The 17,890-nt window shown below is 37.9% G+C and overlaps 1 pseudogene; it reads right to left on the bottom strand.

The window, feature by feature from the left end:
- Window positions 1-3,470: 3,470 nt before the first annotated feature.
- Window positions 3,471-17,236, bottom strand: LOC105499824 (heat shock protein HSP 90-alpha-like; annotated as a pseudogene).
- Between the last annotated feature and the right edge of the window lie 654 nt (window positions 17,237-17,890).

Below are 17,890 nucleotides of genomic sequence, written 5' to 3' on the forward strand. Positions count from 1 at the left end.
ACAAGGGGTTTCACCATGTTGGCCAGGCTAGTCTTGAACTCCTGATGTCAGGTGATCAGCCCGCCTCAGCCTCCCAAAGTGCTAGGATTACAGGCATGAGCCACTGCACCCAGCCTGATATATATCTCAGTACATACATCCCGTATGGGCAAATTAAACTCATCACTTCCCCCCTATATATCTGCTTCTTCACTCATCTAAGCGTCTATGCTGACGTCACTCTTTGTCCTGATGCCCTTCACTACCTGTGAGTCAGTCTCTGCTGGATGTGCCAATCTACCCCATCCTTGCTGTGCCTTCAATATAGACATTTTCTCCTAGTTGCTCTGTCAGAATAAACTTATGAAAGCCAATTCTACTGGTACCCTAATAGATAAATATCTGTGGTTAAGCAGCAAGACCTGAGAAAATTCTTGAGTGGCAAAAATCAGATTATTCTGTGAAATCTGCTAAGAGGGAGAGAGAGTATCCCTTCCAACTCATCCTGTATAAAATACTCTTGCATTTAAACCTAGCTCAGATCTCTCTTCTGTGGATTTTCTGGGCCCCTTGAGTCCAAAGTTATGTTTTTCTATTCTGTGAGGCCTAACAATTTGTTTGCACCACAACTGAAGCACCTATTGTATTTGCCTTGATTGGTACACTTATAATACTCATGAGATGATAAGCTCTGAGGAAAGATCTTTTAATATTTTGTCCCTTCCATGTATAATATTATTTTTGTAATTTATTAAGCATTAAATGTATTTTGATGAAATGGAATTGAAGCAACTTCTGTATACTCTATCTTTTCATCTGTGAACTATGGTGGGCTCTATGTCTAAAGTCCCTCTTATCCATAGGATTCTAGGATTCTGTGGTATGAACCTTCCTCATTATTAGTATAGCCTGTAAGTATATTTCTCACTGGATTGTGTCTAATTCTAAAAGAATGAGTAGGTCCATTCTGCTGTGTCTGGGTCATTTGTGAATTTACTGGCTAACCTCCTCCATTCCTCTATCTCCTCCATTCTCTTAATCCCTTGGTCTTTCCACCACATTGTCCCTCCAGCTTTGTACAGGCTTTCAATTTCAGGCCACACTCTCCTCCCTCCTCCTGAGTCAGGGGTTCATGGATGTATCAAATCCTTATTCACTTGGCATCATCCTGGCATCACCTTCCTTTGCTCTGTCCCTTTCTGCCTTCTTCATCCTGGCCCACTTGTAACCTCTAAATTCACTGACCTCACAGACACTTCTGCATGATGAAAAAGCCCATTCTATGCTCACCATCTTTTTACTATAAATAGTTGGGGAGTGCAGGCTTGTGGGCTTGATGGGGGCCTTTTCAACTTCAGGGAATTCAACATCTGCTTTTCATGGGGTCCACGTTTTCCAAGGATGAGTTGTTGTGCTAGGCTCCATGAGGAATGGAGATAAAACCCGACACATGGATCTTATCCTGAAGAAACTTATAATTTAATTGAGGAAAACTTGACATAAACAGAGACACATTTAAATAAAAGCAGCCAGCTAGTAGGCATCTGATAAACTGATAAGGGTAAACAAAAAGAAACAGAGATAGGAAAGTTGTTTAGTGCTAACTTTTTAGCTTATGTGTGAAATATATCAGTTTAATGTTCTCACCTTCATTTTTAGTGCTTTGAAGAAAGGCTTACATTCAGTTAGCCGCTCATGCAAAAACCCTCTAAGAGCAGTGAAGTGTACAGGGTTTGAAGGCAAGGATTGTACCCTTATAAAAGGTTCTTTTTTTTTTTTTTTTTTTTTTTTTGAGACTGTGTTTCTCTCTTGTTGCCCAGGCTGGAGTGCAGTGGTGCAATCTTGGCCCATTGCAACCTCCACCTCTCAAGTTCAAATGATTCTCCTGCCTCAGCCTCTCGAGTAGCTGGGATTACAGGCTTGCACCACCATGCCCACCTAATTTTTTATTTTATTTTTTTCTGGACAGAATTTTGCTATTGCCATCCAGGCTGGAGTACAGTGGCACAATCTTGGCACTATAAAGTCACCACAGATGAGGAATTAGTGAATACTGAATCACTGCTCCTAGGAAGATAGAGGGTGAGTTAGTTTCCTGCAAGGCTCTGCTCACATTATACCAACTGATCAATATGTAATCTTGGGGTTTTGTGTGTTTCTGTTAAAGATGCATAATTTACGCCTGGGCAACATAGACCCTGTCTCTACAAAAAATTAACATGAAAAAATTAGCATGGTGTGAGGTGGTGTGCACCTATAGTCCCAGCTACTTAGGAGGCTGAGGCAGGAGGATTACTTGAGCCCAGGAGTTTCAAGGCTGCAGTGAGCTGCGATCATACCGCTGCATTCTAGCCTGGGTGACAGAGTGAGACCCTGTCTCCAAAAAAAATACATACACCAGTATACATTGTTTATTCATTAACTTTGAACTCATGGCCCATAGCAGTATAACTCATGTTTGAATGAAGCTTATATAGTACATGAATGTTCTCCATAAAGCCCATCACAACCTTCTTGTGCTTAGAAACATGGGGTAACACCTCAGCACTACCATTTCAAACAGTAAAATTACCTACAGGAAGCACAAAAATGCGATAGCATGGCTCTGCACAGACTTTCAAAAGGGCACTTGTTTAGAGTCTGCGAGCTCGAATATGAAAGCAGAGCATCGTCTTGTTTGACTCAGATGGTAGCACAAGCATGGACAGGTCCCATTTTTCCTGGTGTACACATCTGCAAATGGTTCCTAAAGCACAGTGGGTATTAGTTTTGGGGTTACAAATAAAGTTTCGCAAGTAGGCAAATTCATCAGTACAGAATCTGTGAATAACTGGAATCAATTATGTGCTGTTATGGACTGAATTGTGCTCCCATAAAATTCATATGCTGAACTCCCTAACCCCCAGTATCTCAGAGTGTGACTGTTTATGGAGATGGGGTCTGGAAGGAGAACATTAAGTTAAAATGAGGCTATTAGGGTGGACCCTAGTTCAATCTGACTAATGTCCTTGTAAGAAGAGGAGATGCAGAAACACAGATACTACGAATACACCAGCACAGAGAAAATGTCCTGTGAGTCCCCAGCAAGAAGACAGCTGTCTGCAAGCCAAGGGGAGAGGCTTCAGAAGAAACCAACCCTACCCCGACCTCAGACTTCCAACTTCCAGAGCTGTAAGGAAATACATTTCTGTTGTTTAAGGCACCTAGTCTGCAGTATTTTCTTACGGCAGCCCTAAGCAGACTAATACAATAGGTGCAGGCCACTCTCAACACATTTTCAAGGCTGATGGACAATGTTGTATGTTTATTTTATTTGACTTCTCAGTGGTATTTGACAGTCGACTGACTTTTTTCATACTAAAATTCTCTGTTTTCCTGGCTATCATTTTCATCTAGTTTTCCTCCTACATCATTAGCTATTCTGTTCTATTTTTTATTTATGGGGACTCATTTTTTAGGATTTTTCTTTTTACTAAAATGTAACATATTATTATAAGAATATTTATAAAATACAGAACTCAATACAATGGAAAAAATAAAAATTATCTTTAATCCTAATACCAGGAATAATATACCTCTTCTATAGCAGCCTCTTCATTCACCAGGTTCATAAAGAGCGCTGTCTCCAAAGGAACTAAGTTCATCTCTCTGCTCTTTGAATTATGTGCAATGAAACTCCTTACCGTTGTTCACCAGCTCGACTAGATCTGCCGCCTCTCTGACTTGACAGCAGCACTTGACCCCTTGGTATCCACACCACAGCCACCCCAGCAGGTCCTTCCTACTGACTGTTCTCCCTGAAGCCCTCTCCACCCAAAGCAGCCACCCCAGGCAGTGCCACGGCTGACTCTTCCAGGGGTCTCAACATGTCTCCCTTTAGCCAGATCCGTCTTATTCCATACTAAAATTTCCCCCTTTCTGTTCATTGAAGACTATTCAAAGCTATATTTAACATTTACCTATTTATTTACTATATAGCATTTACCTCTCTTCTTCCTCTAGAATATTAGCTTCATAAAAAAGAAAAATGTTTAAAATAATGGAACTTCCAAGCCCTCTTTGGTGACTGACACTAAAGTTTTCCCCTCAAATTCCTTCAGCTGTTGGACACAGTATTCACCAATGGGCTCGATCATATAGATCACTTCTAAGCCATGTTTCCGAAGACTTTCCACAAAGGCTGAGTTAGCTACCTGGTCCTTGGTCTCACCTGTGATATAATAGATATGTTTCTGGTTTTCCTTCATTCTGGTGCAGCAGTCCTTGAGAGAACCCATCTCATCACCAGAGGCAGATGTGTAGTAACTTAATAGCTCTGAAAGCTTCTTCTGATTTTGAGAGTCTTCATGTATTCCAAGCTTTATGTTTTTAGAGAACTGCTCATAGAACTTCTTGTAGTTCTCTTTATCTTATGCCAGTTCAGCAAAGAGTTACAAGCATTTTTTTGACCAAATTCTTCCTGATAACTTTCAAAATTTTGCTTTGTTGCAACATCTCATGGGAAATATTTGGAGGGAGATCCTCCAAGTCTACCACCCTTCTAATGAAGTTCAGATATTCAGGGATTAGCTCCTCACAGTTATCCATGATGAAAACATACAATTTGATGTTGTTCTTTTTCTTTCTGTTTTCAAACAGGCCAAAAGGAGCACGTTGTGGGACAAATAGAAGGACTCTGAATTCCAACTGTCCTTCAACTGAAAGACGCTTCACTGCCAAGTGATCTTCCCAGTCATTGGTCAAGCTCTTGTAGAATTCTCCGTACTCCTCATTAGTAATATCATTGGGATTTCTGGTCCAGATGGTCTTTGTTTTGTTGAGTTCTTGATCCATGTACTTTTCCTTAATCTTCCTCTTCTTCTTCTTGTCACCATCCTTCTTTTCTTCTTCTTCCTCATCAGAACCAACATCTTCAATTTCAGGTTTGTCTTCAGACTCTTTCTCTTCTTTTTCTATTTCTTCTTCTTTGTGTTCCTTTTCTTCAGCCTCATCATCGCTGACTTCTTTATCACATTCCTTCTCCACAAAAAGAGTAATGGGATATCCACTAAACTGAGAATGTTTCTTCACAATCTCCTTTATTCTTCATTCCTCCAAGTACTCAGTTTGGTCTTCCTTCTGGTGTAGGATAACCTTTGTTCCACAACCCATAGGTTCACCCTTGTCTGTCCTCACTGTGAATGATCATTCACACTGCTGAGGACTCCCAGGCATACTGCTCATCATCATTATGTTTGGTGATCACAGTTACTTTCTCAGCAACCAAATAAGCAAAATAAAAACCAACACAGAACTGGACAATCATAGAGATATCTGCACCAGCCTGCAAAGTTTCCATGAACGCTTTGGTCCCAGACTTGGTGACAGTACCAAGGTTATTGATCAAGTCAGCCTTGGTCATTCCAATTCCAGTATCCACAATAGTGAGAGTTCAATCTTGTTTGTTTGGTACAGGGTTAATATGCAGCTCTTTCCCAGAGTCTAATTTATTGGGATCCGTCAAGCTTTCATACCAGAGTTTGTCCAATGCATCTGATGAATTTGAAATGAACTATCTCAGAAAGATCTCTTTGTTCGAGTAGAAAGTATTGATGATCAGTGACATCAACTGGGCAATTTCTGCCTGAAAGGCGAACATCTCAACCACCTCCTCCTCCATCGGTTGGTCTTGGGTCTGGGTTTCCTCAGGCATCTTGGCTAAGAGACTGCACAGGGTCCACAATACAGCAGCACCAGGATGCCAAAGATGAAGAAAGAAAAAGAAACAGGAAGAGGAAAAAAAACAAAGTTTGAGAACCTCTGAAAAATCATGAAAGACATATTGGAGAAAAAAGTTGAAAAGGTGGTTGTGTCAAACTGATTGGTGTTGTCTCCATGCTGTATTGTCACAAGCACATATGGCTGGACAGCAAACATGGAGAGAATCATGAAAACTCAAGCCCTAAGAGACAACTCAACAATGGGTTACATGGCAGCAGAGAAACACCTGGAGATAAACCCTGACCATTCCATTATTGAGACCTTAAGGCAAAAGGCAGAGTCTGATTAAGAATGACAAGTCTGTGAAGGATCTGGTCATCTTGCTTTATGAAACTATGCTCCTGTCTTCTGGCTTCGGTCTGGAAGATCATCAGACACATGCTAACAGGATCTATGGGATGATCAAACTTGGTCTGGGTATTGGTGAAGATGACCTACTGCTGATGACACCAGTGCAGCTGTAACTGAAGAAATGCCGCCCCTCGAATGAGATGACGACACATCACACATGGAAGAAGTAGATTAACCTCCGGCTGAGGGATTACTTACCTGTTCAACACCCTATAATTCCTCTGATAATATATTTTCAAGGATGTTTTCCTTTATTTTTGTTAATATTAAAAAGTCTGTATGGCATGACAACAACTATTTTAAGGGGAAGATAAGATTTCTGTCTACTTCTAAGTGATGCTGTGATGCCTTAGGCACTAAAGCAGAGCTAGTAATGCCCTTTAGTTTCACATTGGTTTATTTTAACAGATTGGGGTAACGTGTGTTGTAAGATGTATGTAACATGATGTTAACTTTGTGGTCTAAAGTGTTTGGCTATCAAGCCGGATTCCTAAGTAGACCAAATCTTGTTATCGAAGTGTTCCTGAGCTATACCTTGATGTTTAGAAAAGTATTTGTTACATCTTGTAGGATCTACTTTTTGAACTTTTTATCCCCTGTAGTTGCCAATTCTGCATGTACTAGTCCTCTAGAGATAGGTTAAACTGAAGCAACTTGATGGAAGGAACTCTCCACAGGGCTTGTTTTCCAAAGAAAAGTATTGTTTGGAAGAGCAAAGTTATAAGCCTACCTAAGCATATCATAAAGCTGTTCAAAAATAACTCAGACCCAGTCTTGTGGATGAAAATGTAGTGCTTGAGTCACATTCTGCTTAAAGTTGTAACAAATACAGATGAGTTAAAAGAAAAAAAAATAATGGAACTGTGATTTTCAGATTGAGAAACTCTATTTCACATGTACTTTCCTTTGCCATTTTGAACATTAAGTAGCATCAATAACAATTCAAAAACTCAATATATTATGACTTTAAATGTGGCCTATTAAATAACACCACAAAGCCCATGCTAAAATTGCTAACGGGAGGTAAAAATGCATTGACATCACATAGACATCTTAGTCATGTATTTATTCATTCAACAAAAGCTTATCCATTCCCTGTTTTCCAGTCACTGTGGTAAGTGCTTGGGATACAGCACATTACCTCCTTTTCCTTGTGAGATGAAAAAGTTGTCCTTCAGAAAACAAATATATAGTGACCTTTTATAAAAGAGAATGCATCTTTAGTGCTGCAGTGAATTGATAGTGTATGCTTTCTAACTTTTGCACATACAATTATATTGGAATCTGGATTCTTTTAAAGCAATGTCAGAAAAGTTTAGACTGCAAGAAGCCAACATGTTTCACTTGGCTTAAAGATGGAGCTTTACTGTTATTTCTTTTCTTTATGTCTCTATGCATGTGTGTTTTCATGATTCTAGAATCACTGATGTGGAAAGTCAATTATTGTATGTATTCTTTGGGACCATATATACTGCAAAATACCAAATTAAAAACATGTTTTCTTTGAGTGAATGTGGCCTAGTTAATGGTTGTTATGTACACACCAGTTCTATGGCCAGTACATAAGTGAAACCTCTGATTTACAGGGCAACGTAAAAGAACAGCCATCACTCCATTTCTTAGGAACACTACTGAACTAGACAGATTTGTCTCTACTTTCCCAAGTCATAGTGAAGAAAGGGAAAAGGTCTTACACAAAGGCTATAACTGGGGCCTTATCAGTTGTTTCTGCTTTTTAGACATACAATGAAAATTACAATTTTCATATTTAAATATTTATTCATACTTTGTTTTTTCCTAAAACAAGTGATATTTTCCAAGTAAAATTTTGAAATATTTCTTGAAAAACATTGCCCAATGGCAGATAAAATAATTGAATAAAAACTGTATAGATACTTTCATCTTCTGATGGGCTAATGTAAGTAATTAGCCAGAAAGTAGCTCTTTTTCCTTAAAAAATGGGATGATATGTTCCATCATAAGACTGAAGGGTTCCATAAGACTGAAGGGTTCTATAGATCTCAAACTTACTATTTGTTGGCACATATACAAGCATTATATGAACATAGTTAAATTAAAATGATATGCAAAAGTATCTCCTCCCTATGTTTTATTCCTCCATATTAATTTTCCCTTCTGGACAGAACACCTACAATGGTATTATGGGCTTTGGAGTGGAATGCACAGCTTTGAAAACTTTGAAACAATTTTGAGATGCTTATGATGTTTTAATTACTACAAAATTGAGTTAACAAGTAAATTCTAGTAGATAGAAAGGCTTAATAAATACTTTGTATATTTTATGTCATTAGTTGTAAAATTGTCCCCCAATGCCATCAACTATTAATTGCTCTAAATAGCTTTAAAATGCCCTGGATTTATTGATCAAAGCTGAAATCATATTTTCAAATCATATTTGAAAACTGAAAACATATTTGCAGTTTTCACACATATATAGCCGTCTTCCTATCATAACCTGAAATCTAATTACTAAGTGGTTTTAACTCACTCTCTCTCCCCTCCTCTCTCTCTCTACTTAGCTACAGTATTTTTCCAGAATGTGTGTTACAGAGCAACTTGCAGGATGCTAAAACCCTCATGTTCACTTTTCAACTATGTAGCCATTTTTTTGTCATGCCTCTTGAATGATCTCTTCCTAGTGAAACTGTTGCAAATTGACCTTAACATATTCAAATGTTAGTTTCAGTGTTTTAAAATACAGAGTACACATTGCTGTCTGCTTCAGAAAGCAATCATTATGGAATGTGTTCAAATCCGTTCAAATCCTTAAAAATGTGCTGCCTACCTCCCCGTGAAGTTTATGTGCATTTCCTTAATAAATACATGTCATCAGGAAACAGCTACTCTCTTGAGGCATATCATCATGTCTTCAAAACTCCAAGGAGAAAATGAAGAGTGCAGGGCAGTAAAACTATTTGTTCCATGCATATTAACAGTAGACACCTACAAATCCTTGCAAACATTAGCTTAGTTATGATTCTCCCTGTGGAACTTTGTAAAACATAGTGGATGACAAGGATAATTTAATACCTTGAACAAATGTTGATTTTGGATACACAGAAGTGTGATGCATAGCCATCAACAAAGGCCATTTAATTGTAGCTCTATTTTCAGTCACTTTGGGCTTTGCTAAAGCTTGCATATATTGATGTAAATGAAATGAATATACTAAAAAGTGGAAAAACAAGTCAATGAATATTAGTTCTTTTCACTATTCAAGAGCCCTTAACTCAGAAAACTTACAATTAACTTTCAAAGCTGAAGAAAAAGTTCAAATAATATGAATTACATTGTTAATCCTTTTCCCAGATTTCAGATTTTTATTTCATTGTGTTGGGGAACTTCTGTGGTGAGAATTCTGCTTCTCATTCCTTTGTGTGAATTTGAGCTTGCATTTTAATTTATCTTGTAACTCTTAACTGTGTCTTTGTTTGCCATTTGCTTTAATCCTTGTTTAACCAATTAAAAAAAAAAGCCCTAGAGAAAACCTCCTTTAATATATATCCTAGAAGTTGACTAACTTTATAAGATACTTGTCTCAAGAACTGGCTTCAAGGTTGAGGAGGCAGTCTCTCTTTTGCTTACTGACATGATTTGCAATGCTTTGGGTTTAATTAAGTGATAGAATAAATTCCTGACCACAGCAATCAGGAAATGTTTTGATCCAGATTATTGGAATGGAAATTCTACTTTGCTTTCCCAGTAAGTTAGAACCCAGAATCTTTCACCATTAGATCTGACAACAGAAATTTACTCCATATCCCCTGATATAGCCTGTAAGGAGCAACAGGCCAGCGTGTATGTGACCAGAGGTTATAACATTCTGATTCATTATGCTCTAGTCATGAATCTGGCCCATTACAGACAAACTCTGTCAATCCATTTAGCTGTCATTCTGACCATGAATGTAATGCTATTATGGTGAGACCAAGTCCACAGCTCATGCCAAATGTTGTTAGGAATTCACTCCATCTTATGTATGAACACTGGCTCCTTCAAACAACAAGATGTTGAGTGAATTATATATTTGTATGTTGATGTTGAATGGTGAGTTTTCTTGGCATTTAATTATCCAGCTCAAAGAAACATACTTCCCTAATTGTTTCTGAGGTTACTGCCTATGGTAAACTAAAAGGGATCTTGTGAAGGAATGGTATGAAGTTGGCAGCTGTAGATGCTTGTTCACATACTAATATATTATAACATGGCTGCAAAGATAGAAGGAAACATTTCTTAAAAAGAAAATTCACAGGCCGGGTGTGGTGGCTCACGCCTGTAATCCCATCACTTTGGGAGGCAGAAGTGGACGGATCACGAGGTCAGGAGATCCAGACCATCCTGGCTAACATGGTGAAACCCTGTTTCTACTAAAAATACAAAAAACTAGGCTGGGCGCGGTGGCTCAAGCCTGTAATCCCAGCACTTTGGGAGGCCGAGGCGGGCGGATCACGAGGTCAGGAGATCGAGACCATCCTGGCTAACACAATGAAACCCCGTCTCCACTAAAAATACAAAAAAATTAGCCGGGCGTGGTGGCGGCGCCTGTAGTCCCAGCTACTCGGGAGGCTGAGGCAGGAGAATGGCGGGAACCCGGGAGGCGGAGCTTGCAGTGAGCCGAGATCGCGCCACTGCACTCCCGCCTGGGCGACAGAGCGAGACTCCGCCTCAAAAAAAAAAAAAAAAAAAAAAAACTAGCTGGGCGTGGTGGCATATGCCTGTAGTCCCAGCTACTTGGGAGACTGAGGCAGGAGAATCACTTGAACCTAGCAGGTGGAGGTTGTAGTGAGCCGAGATCCTACCACTGCACTCCAGCCTAGGCCACAGAGCAAGACTCTGTCTCAAAAAAAAAAAAAAAAATTGCAGTTCTTTCTTCAATAGACACATAACCGAATTATTATAAAGATAATTAATGAATTGGGGTTTATCAGAGTCACCCAGATAACAATTAACAAACACTTCAGCTCATTTAAAATGACACCATTTAATATGATATATAGTTGATCTTTAAACAACATGCGGGTTAGAGCCACCAACACCCTACACATTGAAAAATCTTATTGCGGCACTATTCACAATAGCAAAGACTTGGAATCAACCCAAATGTCCATCAGTGACAGACTGGATTAAGAAAATGTGGCACATATACACCATGGAATACTATGCAGCCATAAAAAAGGATGAGCTTGTGTCCTTTGTAGGGACATGGATGCAGCTGGAAACCATCATTCTCAGCAAACTATCGCAAGAACAGAAAACCAAACACCGCATGTTCTCACTCATAGGTGGGAACTGAACAATGAGATCACTTGGACTCGGGAAGGAGAACATCACACACCGGGGCCTATCATGGGGAGGGGGGAGGGGGGAGGGATTGCATTGGGAGTTATACCTGATGTAAATGACGAGTTGATGGGTGCTGACGAGTTGATGGGTGCAGCACACCAACATGGCACAAATATACATATGTAACAAACCTGCACGTTATGCACATGTACCCCAGAACTTAAAGTATAATAATAATAAAAAAACTTCATTGAGATATAACTGACGTAACATAAAAATAACATAAAATTCACTCTTTTAAAGGAAAAAAAAAAAAGAAAAATATAAATTTTGACTCCTTCAAAACTTAACTACTAATAGCTTACTGTTGACCAGTCTTACCAATAAAATAAACAGTTTGTTAACACATACTTTGTATTTTATATAAATTTTATATTGCATTCTTGCAATAAAATAAGCTAGAAAAATGAAAATGTTATTAAGGAAATCATAAGAAAGAGAAAATGTATTTACTATTCATTAAATGGAAGTAAATCATCATAAATCATCTTTGGGTTGAGTAGGCTGAGGAGGAGGAAAAGGAGGAAGGGTTGGTCTTGCTGTTTCAAGAATAGCAGAGGCAGAAGAAAATCCGCACGTAAGTGGACCAGTGCAGTTAAAGCCTGTGTTGTGTTTGTCAGCTGTGGGACAGTTTTATAATGACAGTTCAAAATGGGTGGGCAAAGTTATCTTTTACCAATCTAAAATTCCATCAAAATTATATCTTTATTAAAACAAAGATACTGGCCAGGCATGGTGGCTCATGCCTGTAATCCCAGCACTTTGGGAGGCCAAGGCGGGCAGATCACCTGAGGTCAGGAATTTGAGACCAGCCTGGGGAACGTGTTGAAACCCCATCTCTACTAAAAATACAAAAATTAGCCAGCCATGGTAGTGGGCACCTGTAATCCTAGCTACCTGGGAGGCTAAGGCAGGAGAATTGCTTGAACCCGGGAGAACAAGGTTGCAGTGAGCCAAGATTGCACCACTGCACTCCAGCCTGGGTGACAAGAGTGAGACTCTATCTCAGAAAATAAATAAATAAATAAATAAATAAATAAATAAATAAATAAAAATATTTGTGTAATTTGAAAAAAAAAAGATTGCAGAGTCTTTAAAATATTTTTTCCTCTTATTATATTTGCTAGTAATTTCAGAAACATTTCTATGTTTAGTGCTTTTTAATCTCTAAGGCCTTTTTTGATAAAATTCCTATTTCGATTTCATGTATTTGATACCAGAATTAACAGAAGTGAAAAAAAAACCTTATTTGTATTCTATGGGAGTTTATTTGTGTATTTTCTTAACTAAATAATTGACAATTCTTAGAGGCAATTTACTCTAATACCTAGAAGTCACATGACCCCTTATTACAAAATTGAAATGCAATGCAGTGAAATGTTGCAATAAAAACAGCAATGACAAATGGCTAAGAACCACACCAGACTAGAAGAAAACATCAAAAAATAAAAACCTGACAATGCTAATTCTTTTTTTTTTTTTTTTTTTTTTTTTTTTTTTCAGATGGAGTCTTGCTCTTGTTGCCCAGGCTGGAGTGCAATGGTGCGATCTTGGCTCATTGCAACCTCTGTCTCCCAGGTTCAAGTGATTCTCCTGCCTTAGCCTCCTGAGTAGCTGGGATTACAGGTGTCCACCACCATGCCCAGCTAATTTTTTGCATTTTTAGTAGAGACGGGGTTTCACTATGTTGGCCAGGCTGGTCTTGAACTCCTGACCTCAGGTGATCCATGTGCCTCGGCCTCCCAAAGTGTTCGGATTACAGGCATGAGCCACCGTGTCTGGCTGCCAATTTCTGTCTAATATGTGGAGCAACAGGAACTCCCATTTGTTGCTCATGAGAATGCTAAATGGCACTACCACTGTGAAAGACAGTTTGGCAGTTTCTTATAATGCTAAACATAGTCTTACCACATGTTTTAGAAATCACATTCCTAGATATTTACCAAAATCAGATGAAAACTTTTGTCCACACAATAGCCTATGCACACATATTTATAGCAACTGAAAGTAGCCGCAATGTCTTTTAAAGTAATGAACAGATCAATAAACTGCGGTGTAGCCATACAATGAATGGAATGTGGAATGTGACAGAATAATCTAAATTGATTGCAAATATCAGAAACAACCTCACTGAAAGCAGTATGGGAATACTGTCCTGACCTAAGTAATTCTGGAAAAAAGAGTGAATTATGTAAAACTAAGACCAAAAGGAACTGTACATAAGCACTGTAATCTAATTGATGAAGTTGTTCTCCAGAGGGTTTCATGTTAATAATTCTGAAACTGTTATACATACTGTGATGGTTAACTTTAGGTGTCAAGTCGACTGTGTTAAAGGATACCTAGATAGCTATTAAAACATTATCTCTGGGTAAGTCTGTGAAAGTGCTTCTAGAAGAGATTATCACTTGAATTAGTAGACTGAGAAAAGATTTGCCTTTACCAACTTGGGCAGGCATTATCCAATCTCTGGAGGGTCCAGATAGAACAAAAAAACAGAAGAAGAGTGAGTTGCTCTCCCTTCCTCTGGAGTTGGAATATCCATCTCTTCTCCTGCCTGTGAGCATGAGAGTTCCAGGTTTTTAGGCCTTTGGACTCCAGGACTTACATGAATTCTCTCCTACCTCCCCACCCACCTTTGTGGTTCTCGGGCCTTTGGTCTTGGACTGGGAGCTACACTGTTGGCTCCCCTAGTTCTCAGTCCTACAAATGCAGTCTAAAATTACACCACCAGCATTTCTGGTTCTCCAGCCTGCAGACAGCATATCCTATTGGTTCTGTTACTCTAGAGAACCTAATACACATGTGCATGCTGAAATTTTAAAACTAAATGAATGAATGGTTGATGATTTAAAAAACATGTTTCTCAGAATTGTAGTTGAAGGTTATAGATGAGCAATGGGAGAAAGCTAGAATGCTCCATGGGTAATGGATTAGAGTGGAAATATCAGGATGAACTCATATTTAGTTTAATGCAGACATAGATAGTCACATATGGATATAATGTAAGATATGTGTATGTATACAGGTTAGTATACACACATGTAATTCCTTGCTACGTCAATAAGAGGGTGCAGAATCAATGACATTACAGTAGCAAAGAGTACACCTAGCACCTGGATCTTGTTTTCTAATGTAATTCTTAAAAAAAGTAACCAAGTATCCCTGTATAACTGGCTTCTCCTGGGATTCAGGCAGGTAATGCAAAAGCTAAGCCTAGAGCATCTTGTGGTGCTAAAAAATGGAAAGTGCTCAAAAGAAGGGAAAACATCACAGCGATGGGAATGTGTCAAATAGATACAGGATCCAACTGAAAGGCCTCTCAATGGTCAAAGCTAGAACAAATGGACTAATACAGTAGTATTGGATTATAACCCAAATAATAAAATAAATATCCCCAAATCTTTATTGATATAAATAAATCATCGAATACATTTTAAAATTGGGGGAATAAATGAATCTCCAGTGCAGAAGAGTGATAAATAATTTGTGTAGATCCCCTGCCTTTAAGAGAGTGGAGCAGAACTCTCCACTCTTCATATGTGGATTGTGCACAATGGCTTTTTCCCAAATATGACAGTACTAAAAGAGAGAAGAAAAGACTAATTTTAAAGTGGAGAAAACTTGCGAACACTACTTCAGACCAGGAGATTAAGGCTGACATGAACAGTGATAAATCACGTTTGTAGTATGTTCCCTTAATGTGATAAGAATGGTACTTTATCTCTGTAGTCTTATTCCCCCAAACCCATAACTTCAGTCTAATCATGAAAAGGGTATTAAAAATGCAAACTGAGGATGTGCTGCAAAATACTTCATTAGTAATCCTCAGAAATGTCAAGGTCATCCAAAATAGGAAAAGTCTGAGAAATTGTCACAGTCAAAAGAAACCTAAAGAGACAAGACAAATGTAATGTGGCATTCTGAATGGGATCTCAGAACTGAAAACAGACAGTAGGGAAAAACTGAATGAATCTGAATGAAGTATGGACTTCTGCTAATAATGATGTGCCAATATTGGTCCGTTAATCATGACAAATGTACCATTCTAATATAAGCTGTTAATAATAGAGAAAACTGAGTGTGGGTATTTATGAAAAATCCCATTATATCTCTGCAATAATTCTGTAAACTGTTATGAAGTAAAACTGTCCTAAAAGGTACAAGTTTGCTAGAAATAAATTGAGGTATACCAATTTAATATAACAATTCATTTTAAGCTTCTACTATGTAAGAATTTGATGAAAATCCAAAAGAATATATTTTCTAAGTGGTCGAACCATAATCAAACAGAAAGTAAAGTTTGTTTCAAAGTTATAGCATTGACACATCATTTGCCCCCCAAACCAGAACATATTCTAAATTTATTAAAGACTGTACTCATGGTATTCCCATTCCAGTCTCTGGACTGTGAGTAGACATAAAAGTCAATTCAACGTAATGCATCCTCACAAGTACCTTTCATGAAATAAATAATAGGTGACCACAAGGTTTTATGAATTTTAATCATGAACACGGTGACTGCACACTTTCATCAGAATTAATAACACTTTTAATAAAACAACATTGATATTTATTCATTAATCAGAGTTTATGGTCTATTATTTGAAATAAGAGAATTAATTCAAGTTAGAAGAACCTTAACTGCTGAAGTGAATAAAAACTCTGGAATATTTATGTCCTTCTGATAACCTCATTATGCAGAAAATCTTTGTCGGAATGGAAGTTTTAAAAGACCTGTTAATAAGTAAATATCCAAAGCAGTTAATATATAAACAATCTCTTCTGCTCTTGGAATGGATATTTAAATGGTAACAAATAATAACAGACATGATTAGAATGAAAACATCTGATTTTATGAGCATTTGACAATGTGACTCCAGGGTTGAAATTTGGAGAGACTGATATTTTATGATTTTACAGGTATACATTTTGTTTTTCTTTTGTTTGCTCTCATGCTTTCCTTCTTTTCTATGCATCATATCCCTAGAGATCCCAGTTCCCAGCACATGGTGGTCATATTGAGTTGACAGTCCTGTATCTTAGTAATGGAGTTTCAATCATATTATAGGTTTTGGTGGCAGTCATTGCAGGCTGCAGAGTTGATACTGTTCTCAAACTTTGCCTATTTCTGTTACTAAGCAGCAACTTTATGGTTCAGTGTTAGTGGCAATTTCAACTGATCAATCTTTGATGGAACTTCAGATCAAAAAAGATAAAGATAAACTGAGGCATGTGAATTCCTCCCACACATCTTAGCTCCCTTACTGGGGTATAGCAAATCTGTTTGGATAAGATAATACCCTGGAGGGTCTGCCAAGTGCAATAACTATTTTCAAGGAATGATTCCGGACTGAACCCTGTTGTCTGACACTCACACTATTCTGAGTCTTTCATTCATCCCAATTCCAGCTCACTTTGTCTCTGGTTACTCCCAGTGAGCCAGTATTACCATTTTACTTCGGTTATGCTGCCATGAGAACTGCTATTTTCTCCTGGTTGTGCCAACATTCTTGCATTCTATTGCTTAATGAGGACACATTAGAAGAAAGAGGAAAGAGTGAGGAGAGGATTTGAGCACCAATGATATGTATCTTCATCTTGTGTTATCGGTACTCTTATTAACCTCTACTTTGCAAAAACGTTGATTTGAAAAAATTAAGTAACTTACCCAAGGTGAAAAACTTTTGTCCATTTTTTCATATCATGATAAATATAGACTGATTGTATTTCATCTTTTGCTGCTCAGGGATGTCACCTACGAATATTTCAACAAATTTTTTTGCACCTCCGACATACTGGTTATCATTTCAGGCATCGGGCAGATAGGAAACAAAAAAAGCAAAAATGTCTACCCTTCTTGACTGCATTCTACTAATCCAACAAGCAAAATTACATTAAAAGAAAATGAAAAAAGAACCCCAACTCTTCATTTTTATGTTTTATATTTAGAAAAACTCATGATAAGGAAACAAGTCGAGAATGACTATTGGGCTTCTGGCTTGAGCAACTGGTTAGAAAATGATACAATATTCAAAAGGGAAGGAAGTGAAGAGCTCATTCTTTTTCAAAATTTCTGATTTTGGCTCCTCAACTCAATTTAATGTACTTGGTGAGATTAGGTAAAATGCTCCTTTGTATTTCAAAAATTGGATCTGCATTGAGACAAATCAGGTTAATACGTGATATTGACTTTTCAAGTCCAGATCATTTTTTATAGAAGATCTATGCTTGTTTTATTGAAATATTGACTTTTAAAATGTTACTGTTTCCAACAATGGGTCTATTTATTTTGTTGATAAAATACACATAAAATGATTTGATTTCTAACTTCCATCTCTGAAATTCTCTGTATAGTTGATCTCATTCTGACCGTAAGCTGATATTTGCAGCTGCATCTCCACATATATTTTAATTCTCAAACCAAATATAACTT

Source organism: Macaca nemestrina, chromosome 9 (genome assembly GCF_043159975.1).
Source record: "Macaca nemestrina isolate mMacNem1 chromosome 9, mMacNem.hap1, whole genome shotgun sequence".
NCBI classification, from domain to species: domain Eukaryota; kingdom Metazoa; phylum Chordata; class Mammalia; order Primates; family Cercopithecidae; genus Macaca; species Macaca nemestrina.